General features: G+C 25.8%; 1 protein-coding gene across 1 annotated transcript in view; it reads right to left on the bottom strand.

Annotated features, from left to right (window-relative positions):
• The window catches only part of LOC134835760 (band 4.1-like protein 4), a 62310-nt gene extending 42846 nt beyond the window's left edge, over window positions 1-19464 (bottom strand). The window contains exon 1 of the mRNA XM_063850705.1: window positions 19446-19464. The gene's annotated coding sequence lies outside the window, so the exon portion shown is untranslated. The remainder of the gene's footprint in view (window positions 1-19445) is intronic.
• Between the last annotated feature and the right edge of the window lie 237 nt (window positions 19465-19701).

Genomic DNA, 19701 nt, shown 5'->3' with positions numbered 1-19701 from the left:
CAATATTTAATGTCATGGTAGAGGAGAGAAATAATATATTTGCGCTCCAATACCCTTTTTTGCTGTGATGACAACGCCGTGCTGATGATTCAAGGCGTTGAAACGTTTTATTATTAAAATATAACTCTTGCGAGAGCAAAACGGGGGGAAATTGCATTTCTATAACAACCGACAACGACAACACGTGGATGAATGGATCGAGAGACAATCAATCGGATTGTACAAAAAAAAATAACATAAGCACCTGCTTGCTGCTATTTCTGCTTTGGAAATGTAATACGAAGGCGAATAAAGGGCTCGTTTTGTTATTGATGTCGAATGGAAATGGAAAAAAAAAATAATAAAGACAAAAAAAGAGGAAAACGTTTATCGAATGTGATGAGATGAAAAACAAATATTATTGTAGGTGTTGAAAAAACAAAACAAAAAAGGTGAAAAAAAAACTTAATTAAGGAAGTGATCGATTTTTCCGATATTAAATCTACTTTTTTTTCAATTTCATTTTTTTTTTCAGAAAATCCGAAACAATAACATCACTCATCATAAAAATTCTAGACAAGACAAAAAATGAAAATTTCTCTCTAAAGAAATGTCTGCAAACTTTTTTTAGGGGGAATTTTTCATGTTTCTAATGATGTTAGAAGGATGTTAAAGCACATAAGCCACAGAACGACCATCCATTAAGTAATATGTTTTTGTCCGAATTTGTTTCATCCGACATCGACATATGATGGAAACGAAACAAGCTTAATCCCTATGTTTTTGTTTTTCCATGTCTCTTTTCATTCTGAAGAGATTTTTTTTTGCTTTTCGTTTTTGGACAAGATGAAAGTTAAACGACTTATGATGTTTTGTGAGATTTCTCGTTTTCTCTAATCTTTTATGTTTTGTGTTATTTTTGTGTCTCTGCCTTTTTTTTAATGTAAAAAATGTGTGAGACACGTTCGCTTATGTATGAAAAAATAACAAGAATTTTCTCACCAAACACATGACAATCAGTATCTCTTTTTATCTATTCCTGATCGCGTAAAAATGAGGAATGAAAGTTGTCGTGAAGGACTTGAGCATTTTTTTAATTTAATTTTTATTATTTTTTTTATTTTTTTTTTTAATTCTTAAAGGAAAACCTTGAGTTTTAATTTAATTAATATTTTTATTTAAATGAATTTTACTTTTTTTTAAATTTTTAAAATTATTATTATTATTTTTTTATGATAATTTTCTTTTTTTTTTGTTAATTTTTTTTTTAAATGAAAAACTTGAGCATTTTTGGAGTTAATTTTCATAGTTAACTTTATAATTTATTTTTTTTTTTATTTTTATTAAGGAAAATTTTGAGCATTTTTCAGTTAATTTTTAATGGATTTTTTTTTTCTTATAATTTTTATTTGTCAATTATTTTTTTTTTATTTTTACAATATTTTTTGTTAATTATTTTTATTTTAATTTTTATTTATTTTTTTTTAATATCTTATAAAATTTTTATTTTTAGAATTTTTTTAAAAATATTTTTTAATTATTTTCAACTGAAAGTTTTGTATTTTGAACTGATTTTGTTTCTTTTTTAAATTATTATTTTAGCGAAATAACAGAAGGACGTCAAAACAAGGAAATACGATATTTTTCAAATGCTGCAGCAAAAAATTATCTACGAGGTCTATACGGAGGTCATTCGTCGGTTATGTGTGTGGATGTAATTTACAAAGCAAAAGTGTCAAGATAATTTACAGTATCTTGAAAATTGCATGTAATTGACAATTAGTTGAGAGATGCCGATATATTCTTGTGTCTTTTTGCACACCTCACTTATTTCATTTCCATTTGAATGCAATTTATTTTTTATTTTTTTCTATATTTATCTCTCTTCCTATTTGTTATTATTTAACATCCATCAATATCGTACAAAATGCACCGTTTGTCTTCTTCGTCGTCGATGTTCTCTTCTTGACGAAATGAAATATGAACGATGGCGATGCGATATGCAGATGTTCGGAGTCGTCTTCGTCGCAAAAATGGATATAATCAAAGAAAAGTGTTCGTCGAGAGTTGCAACGACGATGATGATGATGATACAATTGCATTCAATTTAGAAATAATCGTAGGAAAAAAAAAGAATAATAATAAAATGTTTGTCATTTCTATGGGGAATTCTATGGAGGAATCTGCGGTGTTGGCAAAATTACAGTTTTATTAAATTTTAAATCGACACCGTTCGTTGTTTCCCACTGTTTCGCAGAGTGTGAATTAGATCACTCAGAAAGTATATTAAAAATAATAATAATGGAGAGAAAAAAATGTTTCGCATTTCGATTGATAAACGAAACGAAACGATATCGAACCCATTAAAGCACTGATTGATTCGCATTCGTTGTCGTTCTTGCCGAGTTTAATTGAATATGTAATTGGATTTTGTAGGATATTTGATGCAATTGACAGTCGGGTGTCACGGAACGCCAAACAAATGTATCTCGTGAAAAAAAAGCAATTTAAGGATGAAGCGATGGGACAAAATATTTCAAATTACAAAGAAATCTAAAAAAACTATCAAAATTAGATTAAAAAAAATTTTAAAAAGTTTGAATTAGCGAAAAGGCGATGTACAAATTTTATGATATTTTTTTGATTTTAAAAGTTTTTGAAATTTTAATTTTTTTTTCAAACGTTTGATTCATGACAAAAAAAAACTTTTTAAATCTGAAAAGTTAAAAAAAAAGTTTGAATTAGCAAAAAGGCGATTTACAAATTTCAAATTTTTTTCATATTTTTAGATTTTAAAGTTTTCAAGTTAAAATTTTAATTTTTTATTTGTATCATCCTTATCCATTATTCGTTCCTCTTTTTTTGGAAAAATAAATGAAACGAGTTTAGAAGTCCGAGACACTTGTTTGTTTAGTCAAGGAAATAAAATTAATGAAACTGCCATGGAATGCATTTTATTGTTAAATTTAATAATTGAAGTCCTATTAAGAGATTTATTTGTGCCCACAAATTCCTTGTCCTTTCGATTGTGACAAGGCAACGGAGAAGGACATGGCAAGGAATATTTATATTATTATGATATCACAGATGATGTATTTTCAATCAATTTTCTCCGGTACCAAACTATTTTGTAATGAATTTGAGCACACAAACGAAGGCAAGAGCAAACACAGAAAGAGAGATTTGTTTTTCAATTAAGTTTTTGCTTGCCTTACGGAATGGAGTGTGCAGTAAACCGTAAAATATCCTTTTCTTGTGTTGTTGCTTTTGATCATTAAAATAAAATACACAAAAGTGTGTACGTGAACGGACATTGATTCGATTGCAAAATAATTTCGAACCGACTTCGATGTGAACTAATCTTCCATCCGACGATATGAAACCACAAAACCCAAGCTACTTCAAATAAATTATCTTATCATTTCCGGAATGGAGCATTATTTTCCTACTTATTATTATGCCAATTTATAAGCAAGGCAAAGCGCACGAACAAAGGTTTTGGTTCGACAGAAACAACACAAAAAAAAGTTTAGTTGGGCGAAGCCCGTTGCTCGCATTGTTTCAGCATCCCCTTTGTGACTTATTCTGTCGGTGTACTCGACGTTCAAGTTGAAAACATTCAATTTCTTGTTTAATGTTCACCATCATTTTCGGAAAATTTTCCATGTTATTGTGTCGGTGTGTGTTTGCAAAAGAAATTTCCGTACAGACAACTTTGAAGCTTAAAAAGTTTTTTTTCAGCTCATGTGTGTGCCGAGTTTATAACAATAGCAATAGTAGATAAACCACTTGAAAGTCATAGAGAAAATTGCTTATTATTTTGGTATTTCATTAGACTTCTTCTATTGTCTTGCCGCCTTTGTTTAGAATGTGTTGCTGAGCGATGAGGAATTTCATTTTGAATTTGTCGAAAAGTTAACTAAAAAGGAAATTATAATTTTGCTTTAATAACTTTTTAAAAAGTTTAAATTAAAATTACTTTTTGAGAACTTTCAACTTAAAATTTTAATCAAAAAAAATTTTTTTTTAATTTCCAAATAATTTTTTAAAATTAGAAGTCAAAATTTGATAAGAAAATTTAAATTTTGGGTTAGAAAAGAAAATTCAAATAATTAAAAAAAAAATTTTTTCAACTCGAAAAATTTTTTTTTTAGAAATTGTAATTTTGGTTTAATAACTTTCAAAATTTAATATTGTTTTTTTTATTATTAAAATTTTTGAAATCTTTATGAAAAATTTACATTTTTTGATTAAAAATACTTTTTAACTTTAAACATTTTACAAAAATTAGAATTTTAGATTTGTCAACTTAAGAAGTTTAAATCAAAATTACAATTTTAAAAACTGAAAAAGTAAAATTTGGAACAGAAATTTAAATTTTTGAATGAAAAATCAACTAAAATCTATTTAAAAAAGTTATTATTTGTCAAAAAAATTTTTTGAAACTAAAAATTAAAAAAAATAAGAAATTGTAATTTTGGTTTGGTAAGTTTCGAAAATGAGACAAAAAATTTCTGAACTCTTTTAAATTTGTCCTTTAAAATTCAGATTTTATGACTAAAATTACCATTTGACAAAATTTTAAGAAATTTTAGTTTTTGTTTAAAAAAATTTAAAGTCAGATCAAAATTACATTTTTGTGAACTGATATTGTATAAGTTGAAAAAAAATTGTAATTTTTAAATTATTGCCTAACCAACAATTTTTCTTTAAAATAGAAGAGTTCAAATTTGTCAAAAAATAACTTTTGAAAAATTTTTTTCAGAAATTGTAATTTTGATTTGACAAATTTAAAAATTAAAATTCAAAAAAAAAAATAAATGTAATAAGAAGTAAAAGTTTGCTGAATTTGACATGAAATTTCCCAAAATAATCCAAAAAATCTGACAGGTATTTGCCTTTTTGTGTACTTTCCGTATTATTTGCATGAAACAATCGACCAAAAGCTGAAACAGGAATTTAATTATCCTTTGTGCTCAAGAGTGGCTCAATCAGTATCGATGTTGATGACAATTTCATTCCAATTATCATCATCGTCATAGATAACTTTTTGCCCGTCGTCTTTTGTACGTGTTCCGATTTAAATATATTTTCCGACGACATAATAATAACAGAATTATATAATTATTTTTCTATGTTCGCCCCGGCATGGAATGGAGAGAAATTGAGAGAAATGCCAAAAGCATCATCGGTCGACATCATTGAGGGTACTTGGCTCGTAATTTAAGGCGATAGGCGATATCAGAGATAAATAGCGAGAGATTGTTATTAGATTAGTTCGCATGTATTGTTAGCATTTTGACTGCTCAATCAAATTAATACACACTCCGTTCCGGGATAAATTTTCTAATTATCTAATCACTTATCACTCGGAGCTTCGGTTTAATTTTCCATCTAATATGCGGGATACGCATCTCGGCAGAACGAGAGCAGAAAGGAGATAAGAAAACTACCTCATAATAATAAATAACCGAAAATTATAGCATGGAAATAGCTTGAACGCGTTCGTTCATCCAAGGCATTAGTAGCGAACATTATCATTTATTTAGAAGCATTTAACATAGTTTCTTTGTTGTTGCTCCATATCTTGGTCGTTTTCGTTCGAGAGCTTTTCTGCGGTAAATTAATCCCCATAATTGGCACACACAACGTTGACTTTCTGTGTAAATATTTTTTTTTCTTTTTCGAGAGCAATAAATCGAGACGGTAGATTAGGTGTTACTAACTCTCATGTTCAAAAGTTTTCGGTTAAGAAAGTGCAACAAATTGTCAATATATGATCTCAATTACCTTCCATTGCCTTCATGCAATATTTTTTTGTTCGGCTGTCAATTTGCGAGCAAAGAGCAAAAATGAAGAAAAAGGCACGTTTCATGTCGTTTTTTTTTTTCGTCGAACATACTTTGTTACATAAATCAACATATTGAAGCTTTGGCTTGGGATTCCTTGCTGTGAACATTAAGTAATGACTCGAAATGGAATACAGTGAAGAAAAATAGAATGCAGCAGCAACGTTCGGCAAACACTCTCTCACACAAACACAGCATGAGCAAGTTGGTGAGGAAACCACAGTTTGCAATATTATGGTTAGTCGTGCAAAATATATAGAATTTCATTTGCTTTTTTGTTGTTGTTGTTGTTGGTTTTTTTGATACCGAAGAAATATTACCTACTCGAGAAAACATGAGAACGAACGAGATTTTGAATGAAAATGAAATTGATTAGAAAATTGACTGCTACTTGATTCAATTTGATGGATTTTGTAAGTATTTTGTATCGAAAAGTGAAGAAAATTTTTCGAAAAATTATCATTTTTGATATAAAAAATTTTATAAAAAAAATAAATAAATAAAAATCAGAAATTAAAATTTTCATAAAAAAAAAAATTATTTTAATAATAAAAAAAAATTAATTAAATAAGAAAATTAAATTTATTATTTTACATTGAACATTTTCATTTTTTAAATTATATTAATTTTTTTAAATTTAATTTTTCATGAAATAAATAATTTTTAATAAAAAAAAATAAATTAAAAAATTTTTTATTTTTGACATAAAAATTATTTCATATAAAAATTTTAGAAAAAATGATAAAAAATAAAGTCAAAAATTTTAAATGTTGGTAAAATTAATGAAAATTTTTAAGATATAATAATTAAAAATTTTACAGAAATTATATTTTATTTTGAAAAACTATCAATTTTTATTTTTTTTTGTTTAACCGTGTCATTTTTAAAAAAATATAAAAATAACAATAAAAAAAATTAATTAAAATTTATAAAAATATTTTTTTTTAATAATTTTTTTTTTAATTATTTAATTAAAGAAATAATTTGTTATAAATAATTATTAATTTAATATGTCAAAAATTTATTTTCATTTTTAATATGAAAAAAAAAATTTCAACAATTTCATTTGAAAATTTAAAATTTTTAACAAAAATTTTAATTTGAGCTAATTAAATAATTTTTTAAAAAATTTATTTTAATTATTTTTTTAAAAAATATCGTAATATTAAAATAATTTTTTTATTTTTTTTTAAATAATGTACCCAAAAAGGCACAAAAATGAAGGAAATGACGCAAATTTGCACCTTACATTCCAACAAGCCATTTCATAAGGGAACGCAAAACTTCCTTTTAAAGCTTGAAGACTTTTAATCGCGCCATATAAAGTACGCTCAAGAAAATATTAAGTAATAATAATCACATTGGTGATGCCTCTCGCTCCAAACACACACACACATGTTTCTCCTTCATTAATGCTGCTTGGTAAAAATAACTGTACATATCACAGACTGTTAGATAATAATTTCTTAAAAGAGACGACGACAATAACGAACGTCGATGAAAAAAATCTCTTTTTTTAATACTTTTTTTTACGTATTATCACTCATTCACTTCTTTTCTCTTCTTTTTCAGATCCAACAACATTGCATCATCTTGTTACTCTTTACTTCTTTTTACCATATGATATGTGCTCGCGTCATCGACATTCTTCAACAACGCGACAATGCCGCAAAGAGAAAAAGTGCTTAAACTGATTTAAAGTATCGGTTATGTTGATTAATTTTGGTCAAGCTGCGCGTACATGAAGGCGAAGATGCAAAAAGAATGTGTCAAGGTTGGTCGTTTGTTTTTCTGTCGCTGCGTCATGGTTAAACGCGCACCTGTGAATTTGCACAAGGGAGAAAAAACAACTGTAATAATTAAGATAAAGGTAATCACGCGAATGCATCACTTAATTAATATTTATTCTTTGATCAGTGAATCGTGTACACAATTGATCCATTTTGACGATACGATGAATATGTGAGGAAAAGAACGCGCGATGATGATATGTAAAAAAATTCTCCATTGAATATTTATTAAAAAGGCGGTCAGCTAACTGTTCATTCAAATTCGTTACTTTGTAGCTCGGTGATTATGATTATTATTTATTATTATTATTAACGAGTCACATGTCGAGAGTTTGTTTATCTTTTTTTATTCTTTTGCGAAAAAAAATTAACAGATAAACTTTGTCTTTATTGCATTGCATGCCGCAACACCTTTTTTTTTAAAAAGAAATTTATTTTATAATTCTAACATAAAATGGTAATTTTTTCGGTCTTGAATAGCTCTATTATTCAGTCATTAAAAAAGTTTATCGCTTTTATGATGAGAAGATGAGAGACGTGCATTTCTGTAGTATATTAACTACCTACAACAGCGTTGATATTCGCTACAAGAAAAATGATGAATAAATAATCGAGTGACGATAGTAGAGTTCGTTCAACTTCTTCGTTGCATATCTTGCAACTTGTTGTGGCACATTTTCTTCGTATTATATTTAATTTAATACATGCCTTTAAAAAGAGATGAAAATTTTCTTTTTATTATCCCTGATCTTCACTCATTCAACTTTTAATATGTGTGGCTGTGATGTAATACATGAAACAATAGGGGGATTCAGAAATGTTAAGAAAGGACAAATTGAAATTGAAATGTTTTTAAGTATTGATCTTTTAAATTATTTTTTGATTTTAAAGTTATTAATATCATTCATTGTCTTGTCCTTCTTAAATCTAGTTTTTTTTTAACTTTTACTGTTCATATTAAAGAAAAAAAAACATAAAATCTCAAATATTTAGTAAGGCGAGAATAAAAAAATCTTCTTCGAAAAATTCGTCTTCGAAAAATTCGTAAATTGAATACTTAAAGATATTTAAAATTTTAAAAAATATAACAAGAAGGCAATCCACGGATCAGAAGTCATTGATCCAAATTTTTTCCTGTATAATGTTTAACTTTAAAAAATTCAGTCCGTCTCTAGTTCCTCTCTTATTAAAATTTTCGATAATTTCATCATGGTATCTTCCAATATTTTCCATTTGTCTCTTCCATAAGCTTCTCAACAAGTCTGAGCACATTGGTTCGTTAAATATAGATAAATATTGCCATTCCTTTCGTTAGTTCTTATACTTTGAATCGGCAATTGCTTTATAAGGTCGGTAAGACTGATGAAAAGAAACATTCTTCGTAAGTCAGCTCTCCAATTTCATAATGTATAACATCTGCTCTAAATTTTTAGAAGAAATAATTTGATTTAAAAAATAAGGTTCTATTATTATAAAATCGACTTCGTCAAATGATATAAAAAAAATTTCCTCCTAAAAATTTTCTCCTAAAGAAATTATATAACAACGAGTCGTCAAAAAATTTCTTATTTAAAATCTATTTAAAAATTTTCAAAAAAACCTAAAATAAATTTTTAAATATTTCATAAATTTAATTTCAAATTTTTCATTATATAAATAAAAATTTAATAATATTTTCATTTTTAGAAAATTTTTAAATATTATCAATTTTTTAATTCTTATTGATTTTTTTTAAGTTTTTTTTATTGTATGAACAATAAATTTTGATAAAATATTCATTTTCAAAAAAAAAATTAAAAAAATTTCAATTTGAATTTTTTGCAAATATTTATGTACACCCCAAATAAGACAATAATAAGCTCTTATATGTGTATCGTCATCTCTCTGTCTCATGATTAATATTAAAACAACAATTTTTCTCGTCTTTTTTTTTAATATTTACCTGCCTTATAGGTACATAAGACACATCTTTCGCTTACTTGCTATTCCTTCTCTGATGTAATGATTAATATTATCTTCTTCTTTCACATTTAAGCTTCTTATCTTTTTTTCATTTTTCATTTTGTGCAACTTCTGTCGTTCACGCGCTTTCACGTACATCGCTCATCATAATCAACTTGCACCAATTAAATCAACAAAATAGTGAAAAATCCTCTCTTTTAATTTTATTTTATTTTACGTTTTTTTTTTCAATGACATCAATTAATTAAAATATGGCTCAGTGATTACACAGAAAATATTTTGCAAGTTCCCTTATTTTATGCCTTTTTTATGTGTGAGAGATAAAAAAAATATAAATATGCATAAAATTAGGCTATGTGAATATTTGTTGGACCAACATAAACTTGGCAACAAAATAAAATGTATAAAATTTAATCAAAACAAACAGAAAAAAATGAAAAGTAGAGCAAAAAATTTCAACATATGGAGTTTTGGTTCATTTGACCTGCCTGCCGTGTTATGATAATTGAGTGCAACGCTCAAAATTTTGCACAAAATTCACATTTATTATTAAAGGTTGCTTCGGATTATCGATTTTTATTTTTTTGCGGTTTCATTAAAATATTTTTTTTGAGAAAACAAAAAAAAAACTAATGAATTTTCAAATAATTTCAGATTGAAAGAAGGAAAAAAAGATGAAACAAATGCAAATAATAATCATAAAAGGAGAAAAAATAATCACCTTGTTCCGGCACAGAAGTCTATTAAAACATATATGAAGTTGCAATTGATTTACGCTTCAACATTGATGCACACATACAGCAATAATCACTCCGCACAATACACTTAACAAACATTTTTGATGCCGTTCGCAATAATAATGATCATTGGAAAAATCCCTTTGATGTCTGATTTCCCGAGAGACGTGCATTCGTTATAAAATCCAAATTTATGGGAACGAGCAAAAAAAAATAAGCGCTCTAATAAAAGGATGCGACGTAGACAGATTCGACGGTTCGTTCATTGATTGACATGGATGGGTGCGTCAATTAATACCATTGAACTGTTTTTTGATGGTCTGTTTGAGAGAAATGCACTTTTTTGGCAAAAATTTTCGGTATGCTGGATACTAATTGATGCCATTTAGCTTTAATTGTGGTTTATTTACAAGATTTCTGCCCTATGGGCGAAAAACGGGTCAATTTGATCCCTTAATGGATCAGGTTGACCCCTCAGGAGTCAAATTGATCCCTTAAGAAAATTTTTTGATTCCTTAAGGGATCAATTTGTTCCATTCCCTTAAAGGATCAATCTGACCCGTTTTTCGCCCATAGAGTGGTCAAAAATTCGCCCATAGTGCAAATAAGAGACAGAACGAGGCTATAAAACACACACACCAAATCGATTTATCATGAGCTTACGATACGATCTGGATACAGTCCCGAACATAAAACACAAAAATGCGGATAAAAAAGTTTATGACCGTGACTGCCATAAAAATATAACAATTTCTGGTATTTCAAAGCACATGTGCGCCGATCCTTATCTCGTTCGAGTCGATTTTTCGTCCTGTCTCGTCACTCAAACGCCTGAATGGAATAATTCATACAACGTCATAAATCATAATGGAGCACAAATGTAACGGAAGTCATGAATCACTTGTATCTCGTGTGTGTCCCAAATAATAACACGACGATCGAAAGTGAAGTTTGATGACCATCAAAGATAATGTTTACACATGTTTAGCTCCGCGCACCGTCATTAACGCTCAGAAAAAAATATCAGGTCAATCGATTCATGACTATTGTTTCGTGTTGCAAATCTGTGAATAATAATTTCTGCGTGACTTAGCCATTAAATGTAATTATAATTTTTACTTTTTTTCTTTTCTTTTCTCTCAAAGTGCGATTTTTGATGCCATTAGTTGGGACAATGAACATTAATCGATGCCCGACATCACACATCATCTCTAAAAATGGCAAAAAAAAAAAAAGTTGAAAGGTTATTGTAAGTTTTCACTTTCATTAATCAAAATTAAAATTTATTATGGATGTATTCGCATTAATTGAAGACTTAATGTGCTTAGGTCAATGACGCCGCCCCTCAACGCAGAGCGCAACAATTTCGAAAGTAAGTACAAAATTAATGAATAATTTAATATGAAAAGAGAGAGAAAAAAAAGAAGAAAAGAAAATCTCGTGAAAAATCTCCCGTTTTTTAAGCTGTAAAAACAAATCAAATCAAGCACATAATATATAACGGTCATTAATTAAATAAACTTTTCTTATAAATACACGTCAACGCACAACAGAGACGTTGTAATTAGAAAAGTGAGATAAGGGCATTGCAAAATTTTCTCACAAAGAATTTTTCTTAACTAAAAAAAAATGAAATTTCGATAAAATTGAAAAATTTCTGAAAATTCATTATAAATTAATTCTTTAAAAATTTAAATTATTTTTATTAAATATTTTTAATTTTTGTTTTTAAAGTTGATTTAAAATTTTATTTTTTTTTTATCTAACTTTAACGAATTTTATTCAAATAATCACAATTTAAATTTAATTGTAAAATTTATTTAATGCATTTTTTGAATAAAAAAAATTTCAATTAATTCTGATTCAATTTTTTAATTAAAATTTATTTTAACATTAAATGCATTAAATAAATTGAGATTATTAGTTTTTTTTTTGTAAATAATTTTTTTTTTAAATAAAATTTAATTTTATTAAAAATTGCAATAAATAATTTGACAATTAATAAAAAAATAAATATAAAAAATTAAAAATAAAAAATGATAATTTAAAAAAATAATAAATAAAATTGCAAAAATTAATTTAATATAATTTATTTCTTTTTAAAATTAAATTTTTATTTTTAATTATTTACTTTTTAAAAAAAAATTAAAATTTACTTTTTTAATGAAATTTTGAAAATTTTTAAAGTGAAAATCCTAAAATAAAAAAATATTAAAAAAAAAATTGATTAAAAATCAAAAGAAAATTTTTAAAAAGAATTAACTTTTAAAAAGAAAATTCAAAAAATTTACTTTTTTAATAAAATTTAAAAAAAAATTTAAAGTTAAAACTCTGAAATAAAAAAAATATTTAAAAAATAAATTAATTAAAAATTTAAAAAGAATTAACTTTTAAAAAGAAAATTCAAAAATTTTACTTTTTCAGTGAAATTTTGAAAATTTTTTAAATTAAAAAAAATCCTTAAGTTACATCCCTGAAGCACACGCTGCGCAACAATTGCTCGCAAAGAAATTGCGAGTTCGAGTTGTTTGCTGTTGTTAGAAATGTAAACAATAAAAGATTCTTTGCATTCCAGTTTTTTTTTTTGCCGTAAAATAAAAAAAAACTGTGTTGATAAATTGAAAAGCCGTCTGAAAGGTTGCATCATTGTTTAATTCTTTCAAATAATAATAAAAAAAATAAAATAATAAAAAACGAAGAAAATAAAAAAAAAACCTTTGAACAACACAAAAGAACTCGCAAATAAGTAATGTAAATTAAAGCGTGAAAAATGAGATTTTTCTACAAGAATTTTTACACGGCACCGCTTGATTTACACTTGTTACAGTTATTACGGACAATAATAACGAGAACAGTAATCATTCTTCAAAATTCTATCTATAACTCGTCTTAGACAGTTATTTATATGGTTCTTTCATTGTTTTTCTCACACAAACATTTTTTAAAAATAAAAAAATAATCGCGCTATAATGAAGCATGCGAAGTATACGGAGTGAATGGAGGGAAGGGCAGCGGTCATTATTTTTATTTGTTTTTTTGTTTCAATTAAAACGTGAAAAAAAGTTAGCTGAGCATTAAATGTCGTTACTTGATTTTGTTTTAATTATTTTTAATGAATGTATTTTTTCTCATACTTTTTTTGTTTTTTGTTTCAGATCATTATTATGTTATATATTGAAAGCTCATAGTCACAGCGGGCATGACAGATCGACGAATGATGAGTTACATAACGATTTAATTACCGAAGGATTGTGTCTCACGCGATAATCCCGCAAAAAAGTTGCTGTAACGTTAGAAATCTTAACCTATATAATGGAAATTATCCGCTCAACATTTCACCCAGATTTACCTACTAACAGCATTTGTACTGTTCTTCGTTCTTGCCATGCAGATTTTGTTATTGTAACTATTCCAATATAATAATAATGTAATTCTATTATCCAACATTGATATAATGCGATTTTAAAAAGCATATAGAATTGGATTATCTCTTGCTCTACGGGAAAAGCAATAACAATAATTTTAAATAGAATAAAAAAAATATACAAAAAAATAAAATAATAAAAGAATCGGAGAATGGGAACGAAAGGAAAGGAACGAAATGTTGCACACACGCGATTATATGTAAATTAACTTTAACTGTTTCTTACTACTTGTAATCTTGTGTATTGGAAACCAGGTGGTTTAGTCATGTTCTCCTCTATTTATTTATTTTTTTTTCTTCTAGATTCGAAGATATATGTCGAATAAAAGAGAGAGAAACCAAACAAACATATCAATAATATAAGAATAACAAGAAATCAGCTGATCGTATAAACTAGATTTTTTTTTTGATGCATTCTTTTGTAATTCAATTGAGTTATCATGATGCATGAAGAACGAAAAATACGGAGATAGAAATCGTCACCAAAATTGTACAGTTATTTTTTTAATGTTATAAATTAAATTTTATAAAAAAAAATTTAAAAGAGAATTTTAACGATTTCCTCTTACTTTAACTTATTTACAAATTTATATCGTTTTTATTTTTTAATTGATATTGTATCGATATGGCGTTAATTAAATCACAAGGACATAAAATTGAACATGTTTGTTATAAATAAAAGTAAAGCAAATAATTAATTTAATATAATTATAAATATCATGTTATGTTATACTTTTTGCCACTTTTAAACTGTATTTTGGAATGTAAATTATTATTAATATATTTTTTTTTTTATTCTGTAACTGTATTTATTTCAGAATTGTCGTGAGAAACTTGTTTGATGGAGATGTCTGGTTATTGGATCAGTTTTACAATAAATTTTAGTTTGGATAATAATAACAGTGCCCGTAAGTCATTCATTAGTTAATTACATAATGCATTTTAATTAACATTTTATTTAATAATGCATGTTTGTTTTCAGCATAATTATTCTATTCATGTGAAAGGACAATCAACTTGATGCACAGCAAAATTTATAAAATTTATCCAATCAATCCAAACCAAGCAAAAATTTAACAATTTTTTTTTTCATTTTTTTTAAATCTTTCATTTTTTTTTTTTTTAAATTTAAAATTTAAATCAAAAAATTAATTTGATTATTTTTTTGAATTCGAAAAAAAAAATTTTTAAATTTTTCGAATTTTTTATTTTATTATTTTTTTATTTTTATCAATTTTTTTAATTTAATTATTAAAATGAACTTAATTTAAAATTTAAATTCAAGAAAATAAAAAGTTGTTAAAAAAATTAATAAAAAAAATTTTTTATTTTTTAATTTTTAATAATTATTTTACTTTACTTAATTGATTTTTTTAAATTTTATTAAATAACTTTTTTTATTTTTTGAGTTTATTTTTTTTTTGTTTAAATTAATTCATTTAAATTATTTAGTTATTTTTTTAACATATTTATTTTTATTTTTAGTATAAATTTATTTATTTAATTTTATTTTTATTTTTTTCGATTTTTTGTAATTTCTCTTTTTGTTTAAATTAATTAAATTTAATTATTATTTTTTAATTTAATTTTGTTTTTAATAATTTTAATTCAATTAAATCGATTTATTTTTTGATTTTATTTTTATTTATTTATTTATTTTTATTTTATTTTATTTTTTTTTTTTTTTTAAATTATTTAATTATTTTTTTATTTTTAATTTGTTTTTAGTATAATTTAATTAATTTAGTTTTTTTTAATTATCAAAAGTAATATAATAATTGATATTATTGCTGATCTTAATATTTTTGCATTTTCATCGAAAATTTTGCAATCTCAATAGTTGTTGTCGACTTGATTGAATTAAATTTCTCCATAATACAATATAAAATGTAAACGAGACGATGATGTTTACCTTATCCTGCCTGCTTGTTTCTGAATAATATATAAAAGCAAAGGCACACTGTGCAAAATAAACAAACAAAAGGAACCTGTTGTTACTATATTTTACATTTCTATATATTGAAACAAATAGCTAAGCGGCGCGCAGAGCAAAGTTAATACAATTCCAAAAATAAATTGAAATTCGTTCGTTCAATTTTTTTTTCTCGTACTTCAATGCAAAAATGTTCCAAATTAATTATTCATAGAATTTCATTTATTTTTCCTTGTTATGTCCTCAACGACGACGACAACGACGACTCGAATTTCAATAATTTTCATTTTCTGGTTTTCCGTTGTTGTAAAAATAATTAGACAAAATATGTTTTGGATTAATTGAAAACTGAGAGAGAAAAAAAAAGAGAGCAACAATTTGAAAAGTTTTCCTCATTCTTCATGCAAATCTATTTTTATTACCTTATAGATCGGAGAGAAGAGGCCCAGAAGAGGGAAAAACAACACCTTAAAACTCGAATTTTGCAGTAGACAGCTTAATTAAATAACACAAAATTTGTTTGAAACACAAGTTTGACGATGATGATGTTGATAAACTTATAATAGCTGGGTGTTTCATGCGCTTTTTTGTTCTGTTTGACGAGAGAAAACTGAGTGCTGAGTTGAAACTAAATATTAGAAAGCATCACATTTCACAAGGGATTTCGTTGTTGTTTATCTCCCTGAACAACGGGGGTAATTAAAATTTATCTCTCTATCACTCTCCATTTTTCTCCCCCATTTTATGTGTTTTTGCCTCATCCTTTTTCCATCAGCAAAATGCAAGATAGACTTTTTTTCTGTAAAAAATTTTCCATTTTGCAGTGAAAAAAAAGTAAAACAAAAATATTAACAAACTTTTTCACCTGAAAATATTTCGTTACATTCTGAATTGATTGAAATGAGAAAAAAGATCAAAATCAACAATGAAACTTGTTTTTGTATAAATATCAAATAGATTAAGTTTCGTTCTTCTTTTTTTTTTTTTTGTAGAATTTTGTACGAAAAACGAAAAGTTTAATTGAAATATTCGCGTCTGTGAGTTTGAAACAGGATTTAAATAAAAGAAAATTGCAATGACATGCAAGGAAAGGCACGACAGAAGCAAGGAAGACGATTCAAAGTTGGCGAAGTATGAAATAAGAGTCTCGCACTGAATTAAATTAAAAAGTACTTCAACTTTTTCCTTGCTGTTTTTCCGCCCAACATAGAAACAAGTACGAGGAAGCAAGCTAATAAAGCGCAAAAATGTGCACCAATTAGTTTGATTTATTTTATAACCACAAGTAAATATCTTTTAATAATACCAATAATAAACTTACGGACAAAGTAACACGCAATTATTTACAAGTCCCGAGTATGAGCAAATGAGTAATCGTAATGATTCTTAATAATAACAATTATTATTATTTTATTTTATTTTTTTTTGTGGTATGAGTAAATATGACGTGTGATGGCGAGCAACGCGCGAAAGGAAACTACACAATAATATTAATTGAAAATCTCAGGGATACACGCCCCATTTGTGTTTCGTTGTATCTTTTAATTTAGTCCATTCTTTAAAATTAATACGATTCTTTTCTCTTTTTCTTCTTGTACAATATTTTATCCCGCGAAGAAGTACTTTGTTCTAAATTATATGCAGGGGCGTTTAATGACATAAAGGGATATTGCCCATTTGGGCAAATTTTGAATTTTGTTGCCCTTTCTTGGAGATAGATCTTGATCTAAAAGAAAATTTGTTTACTTTATGTCTTTTAGATCAAGATTTGTCTTAAAGAAAAGGTTAAAAATTCAAATTGAAAAATGGGCAAAAATTGCCCTTTTACAATTTTTCGTATAAAATCAAAATTTTTATTAAATGAAAAAAATATTGAACAATAATTTTAATCATAAAGGGCAAATTTTCATGCTTATTTGTCTTTTAGATCAAGAATTATCTTCAAAAAATATTTAAAAGTTAAAATTTGCCCATATGGGCAATAATTGCCCTTTTACAATTTATCATTTAAAATTCAACATTTCTATTGAATAAAAACTTTTTAAAAGAAATATTGATCATAAAGAACATATTTTCATGTATATTTGCCCAAATATGTATTTAATTAAAATATGATGTTATAAAAGGGCATTGCCCATTTGGGCAAAATTTTAAAAAATTAAGTTTTCGTGCCCTTTTTTAAAGACAAATCTTTTGTCTAAAAACAATTTTTAACTTTCTGACAATTAGATTAAGATTTATCTTCAAAATATGACTCAAAAAGTTAAAATTGAAAATTTGCCCATATGGGCAAAAATTGCCCTTTTACAGTTTTCCCTTTAAAAATCAAAAATTTTTATTTATAAAAAAGTTTCAACATAAAATTTGATCATAAAGAACATATTTTTATCTTTATTTACCTTTTTTTTAACAAAAATCATCAAAATGGGCAATGACCCAAAATTATATGAAAATTTGCCCTTTTTTCAACTTCCATTTAAACACGTCCCTGATTATATGTTACATACTTTAATGATAATAATAATAAAAACCATGGTGATTTAAAGACAAAAATCCACGGTTTTACCGTTAGATAAACTTTCTTTCTTTTCTTCTCTTACACAAAAAAAATATTCTTGTTCTTGATGCTACTATTTATATACTGCGCTTGTTTTGCTGCGAAGATTCATTTTACAGATATGGTAGATTAATTTTATTTAAAGTAGCTCGTTTCTTGCTTCATTATTTGCCATCAATGTGCATTATTTTCTGTAGAGTTCTCATAAAATTTTTGAATAATCTTCACAAAGCAGCAGTGTGAACTCAAATAATTATAAAATAAAATAAAATCTCAAGAGGGCTTTTTTCGCATCAAAATGCTCACTCGTTGAAGTGAACAACAAACAATCTATATACTTAGTTAAGTTTTTCAAGTGTACTCATCTCATCATCTTCTTATGTGTGAAACAATTTTTTTTATAGTAGAGGATTATTTTGGTACTTCATAGATAAAAAATGCAAAAAAGACGTAATTATTTTTTGATTCCATCGTAATAAAAAAAAAACATCAAAGACGATAAAAAAAAGTGCAGCTTTTATAATTATTATTACATGAAAAAAAATATATAAAAATAAGGAAAAGCACTTCAACTACTTATGTTAACAGTAATACTCATTTTACGCATGGCTTGATTTAATGTTCATTCATTTTATTTTTTTCCTGCTACTGATAAAGAAAAAGTAGGAAACTTTTCAAAAATCACATGTTGACCAACCAATAAAAAAGTTTATTATTAAATTTCAAAAAAAAAATATTTTTATTTATTTTGTTGTGTTAAATATTTGGTTGCTAAAGTTATCCTATCATAACTTTGTAAAAAAAAAAATTTGTCTGCAATAAACTTTGTGTATTGTGTATAAATAAATATCAAATTGTTATTTATTATTTATATTTACTGAAAAATATTTTTATAACTTTTTTTTTTGTAAAAATGCCAATTTAGAATTTTTTTTATTAAAAGTTTACTTTTGTAACCTTTTTATGAAGTGTATGTTGACATTTTAAAAAATGTTTGTAATGATAAACAAATAAAAATATATATTTTTCGTGAAAAATAAATACAACTCATATTGTATGAAATATAAATGATGATAATTGAAAAGGAAAACTCGTCTGACTCGTCGAGAGTAAACAGAAATTCCAAAACCAAAAGTGAAAAAAAAAGTAAACGGGCATTATTACCTTTTTTAGAAAGAGAAAAAAAAACCAACATTCATCATTTAGGTACTTACACTTTTTATTTTTTTTTTTATTTTATTACAGCACTGATGAGAAACGATTTTCCAGCGTGTTCAGCCCAAAGGCAGCGAATGTTTTGTTTGATCTTAATTTTTTTTTTATTTTTTTATTATTTTATAATATTATTTGTTTATTTATTTATTTCTTGGTGCTGTTTTTTTTCTATATATTTTTTTTTTTGTAAATTTAGTGATAATGGATTATTCGAGCGTTAAATAAAAAAGCGATACGTGATCATTTTAATCATTA

This window comes from Culicoides brevitarsis, chromosome 3 (assembly GCF_036172545.1).
Source record: "Culicoides brevitarsis isolate CSIRO-B50_1 chromosome 3, AGI_CSIRO_Cbre_v1, whole genome shotgun sequence".
Classification (NCBI taxonomy): Eukaryota; Metazoa; Arthropoda; class Insecta; order Diptera; family Ceratopogonidae; genus Culicoides; species Culicoides brevitarsis.
The sequence above is the reverse complement of the archived record's forward strand: the minus strand, read 5'-3'. Positions and strand labels throughout refer to the sequence as shown.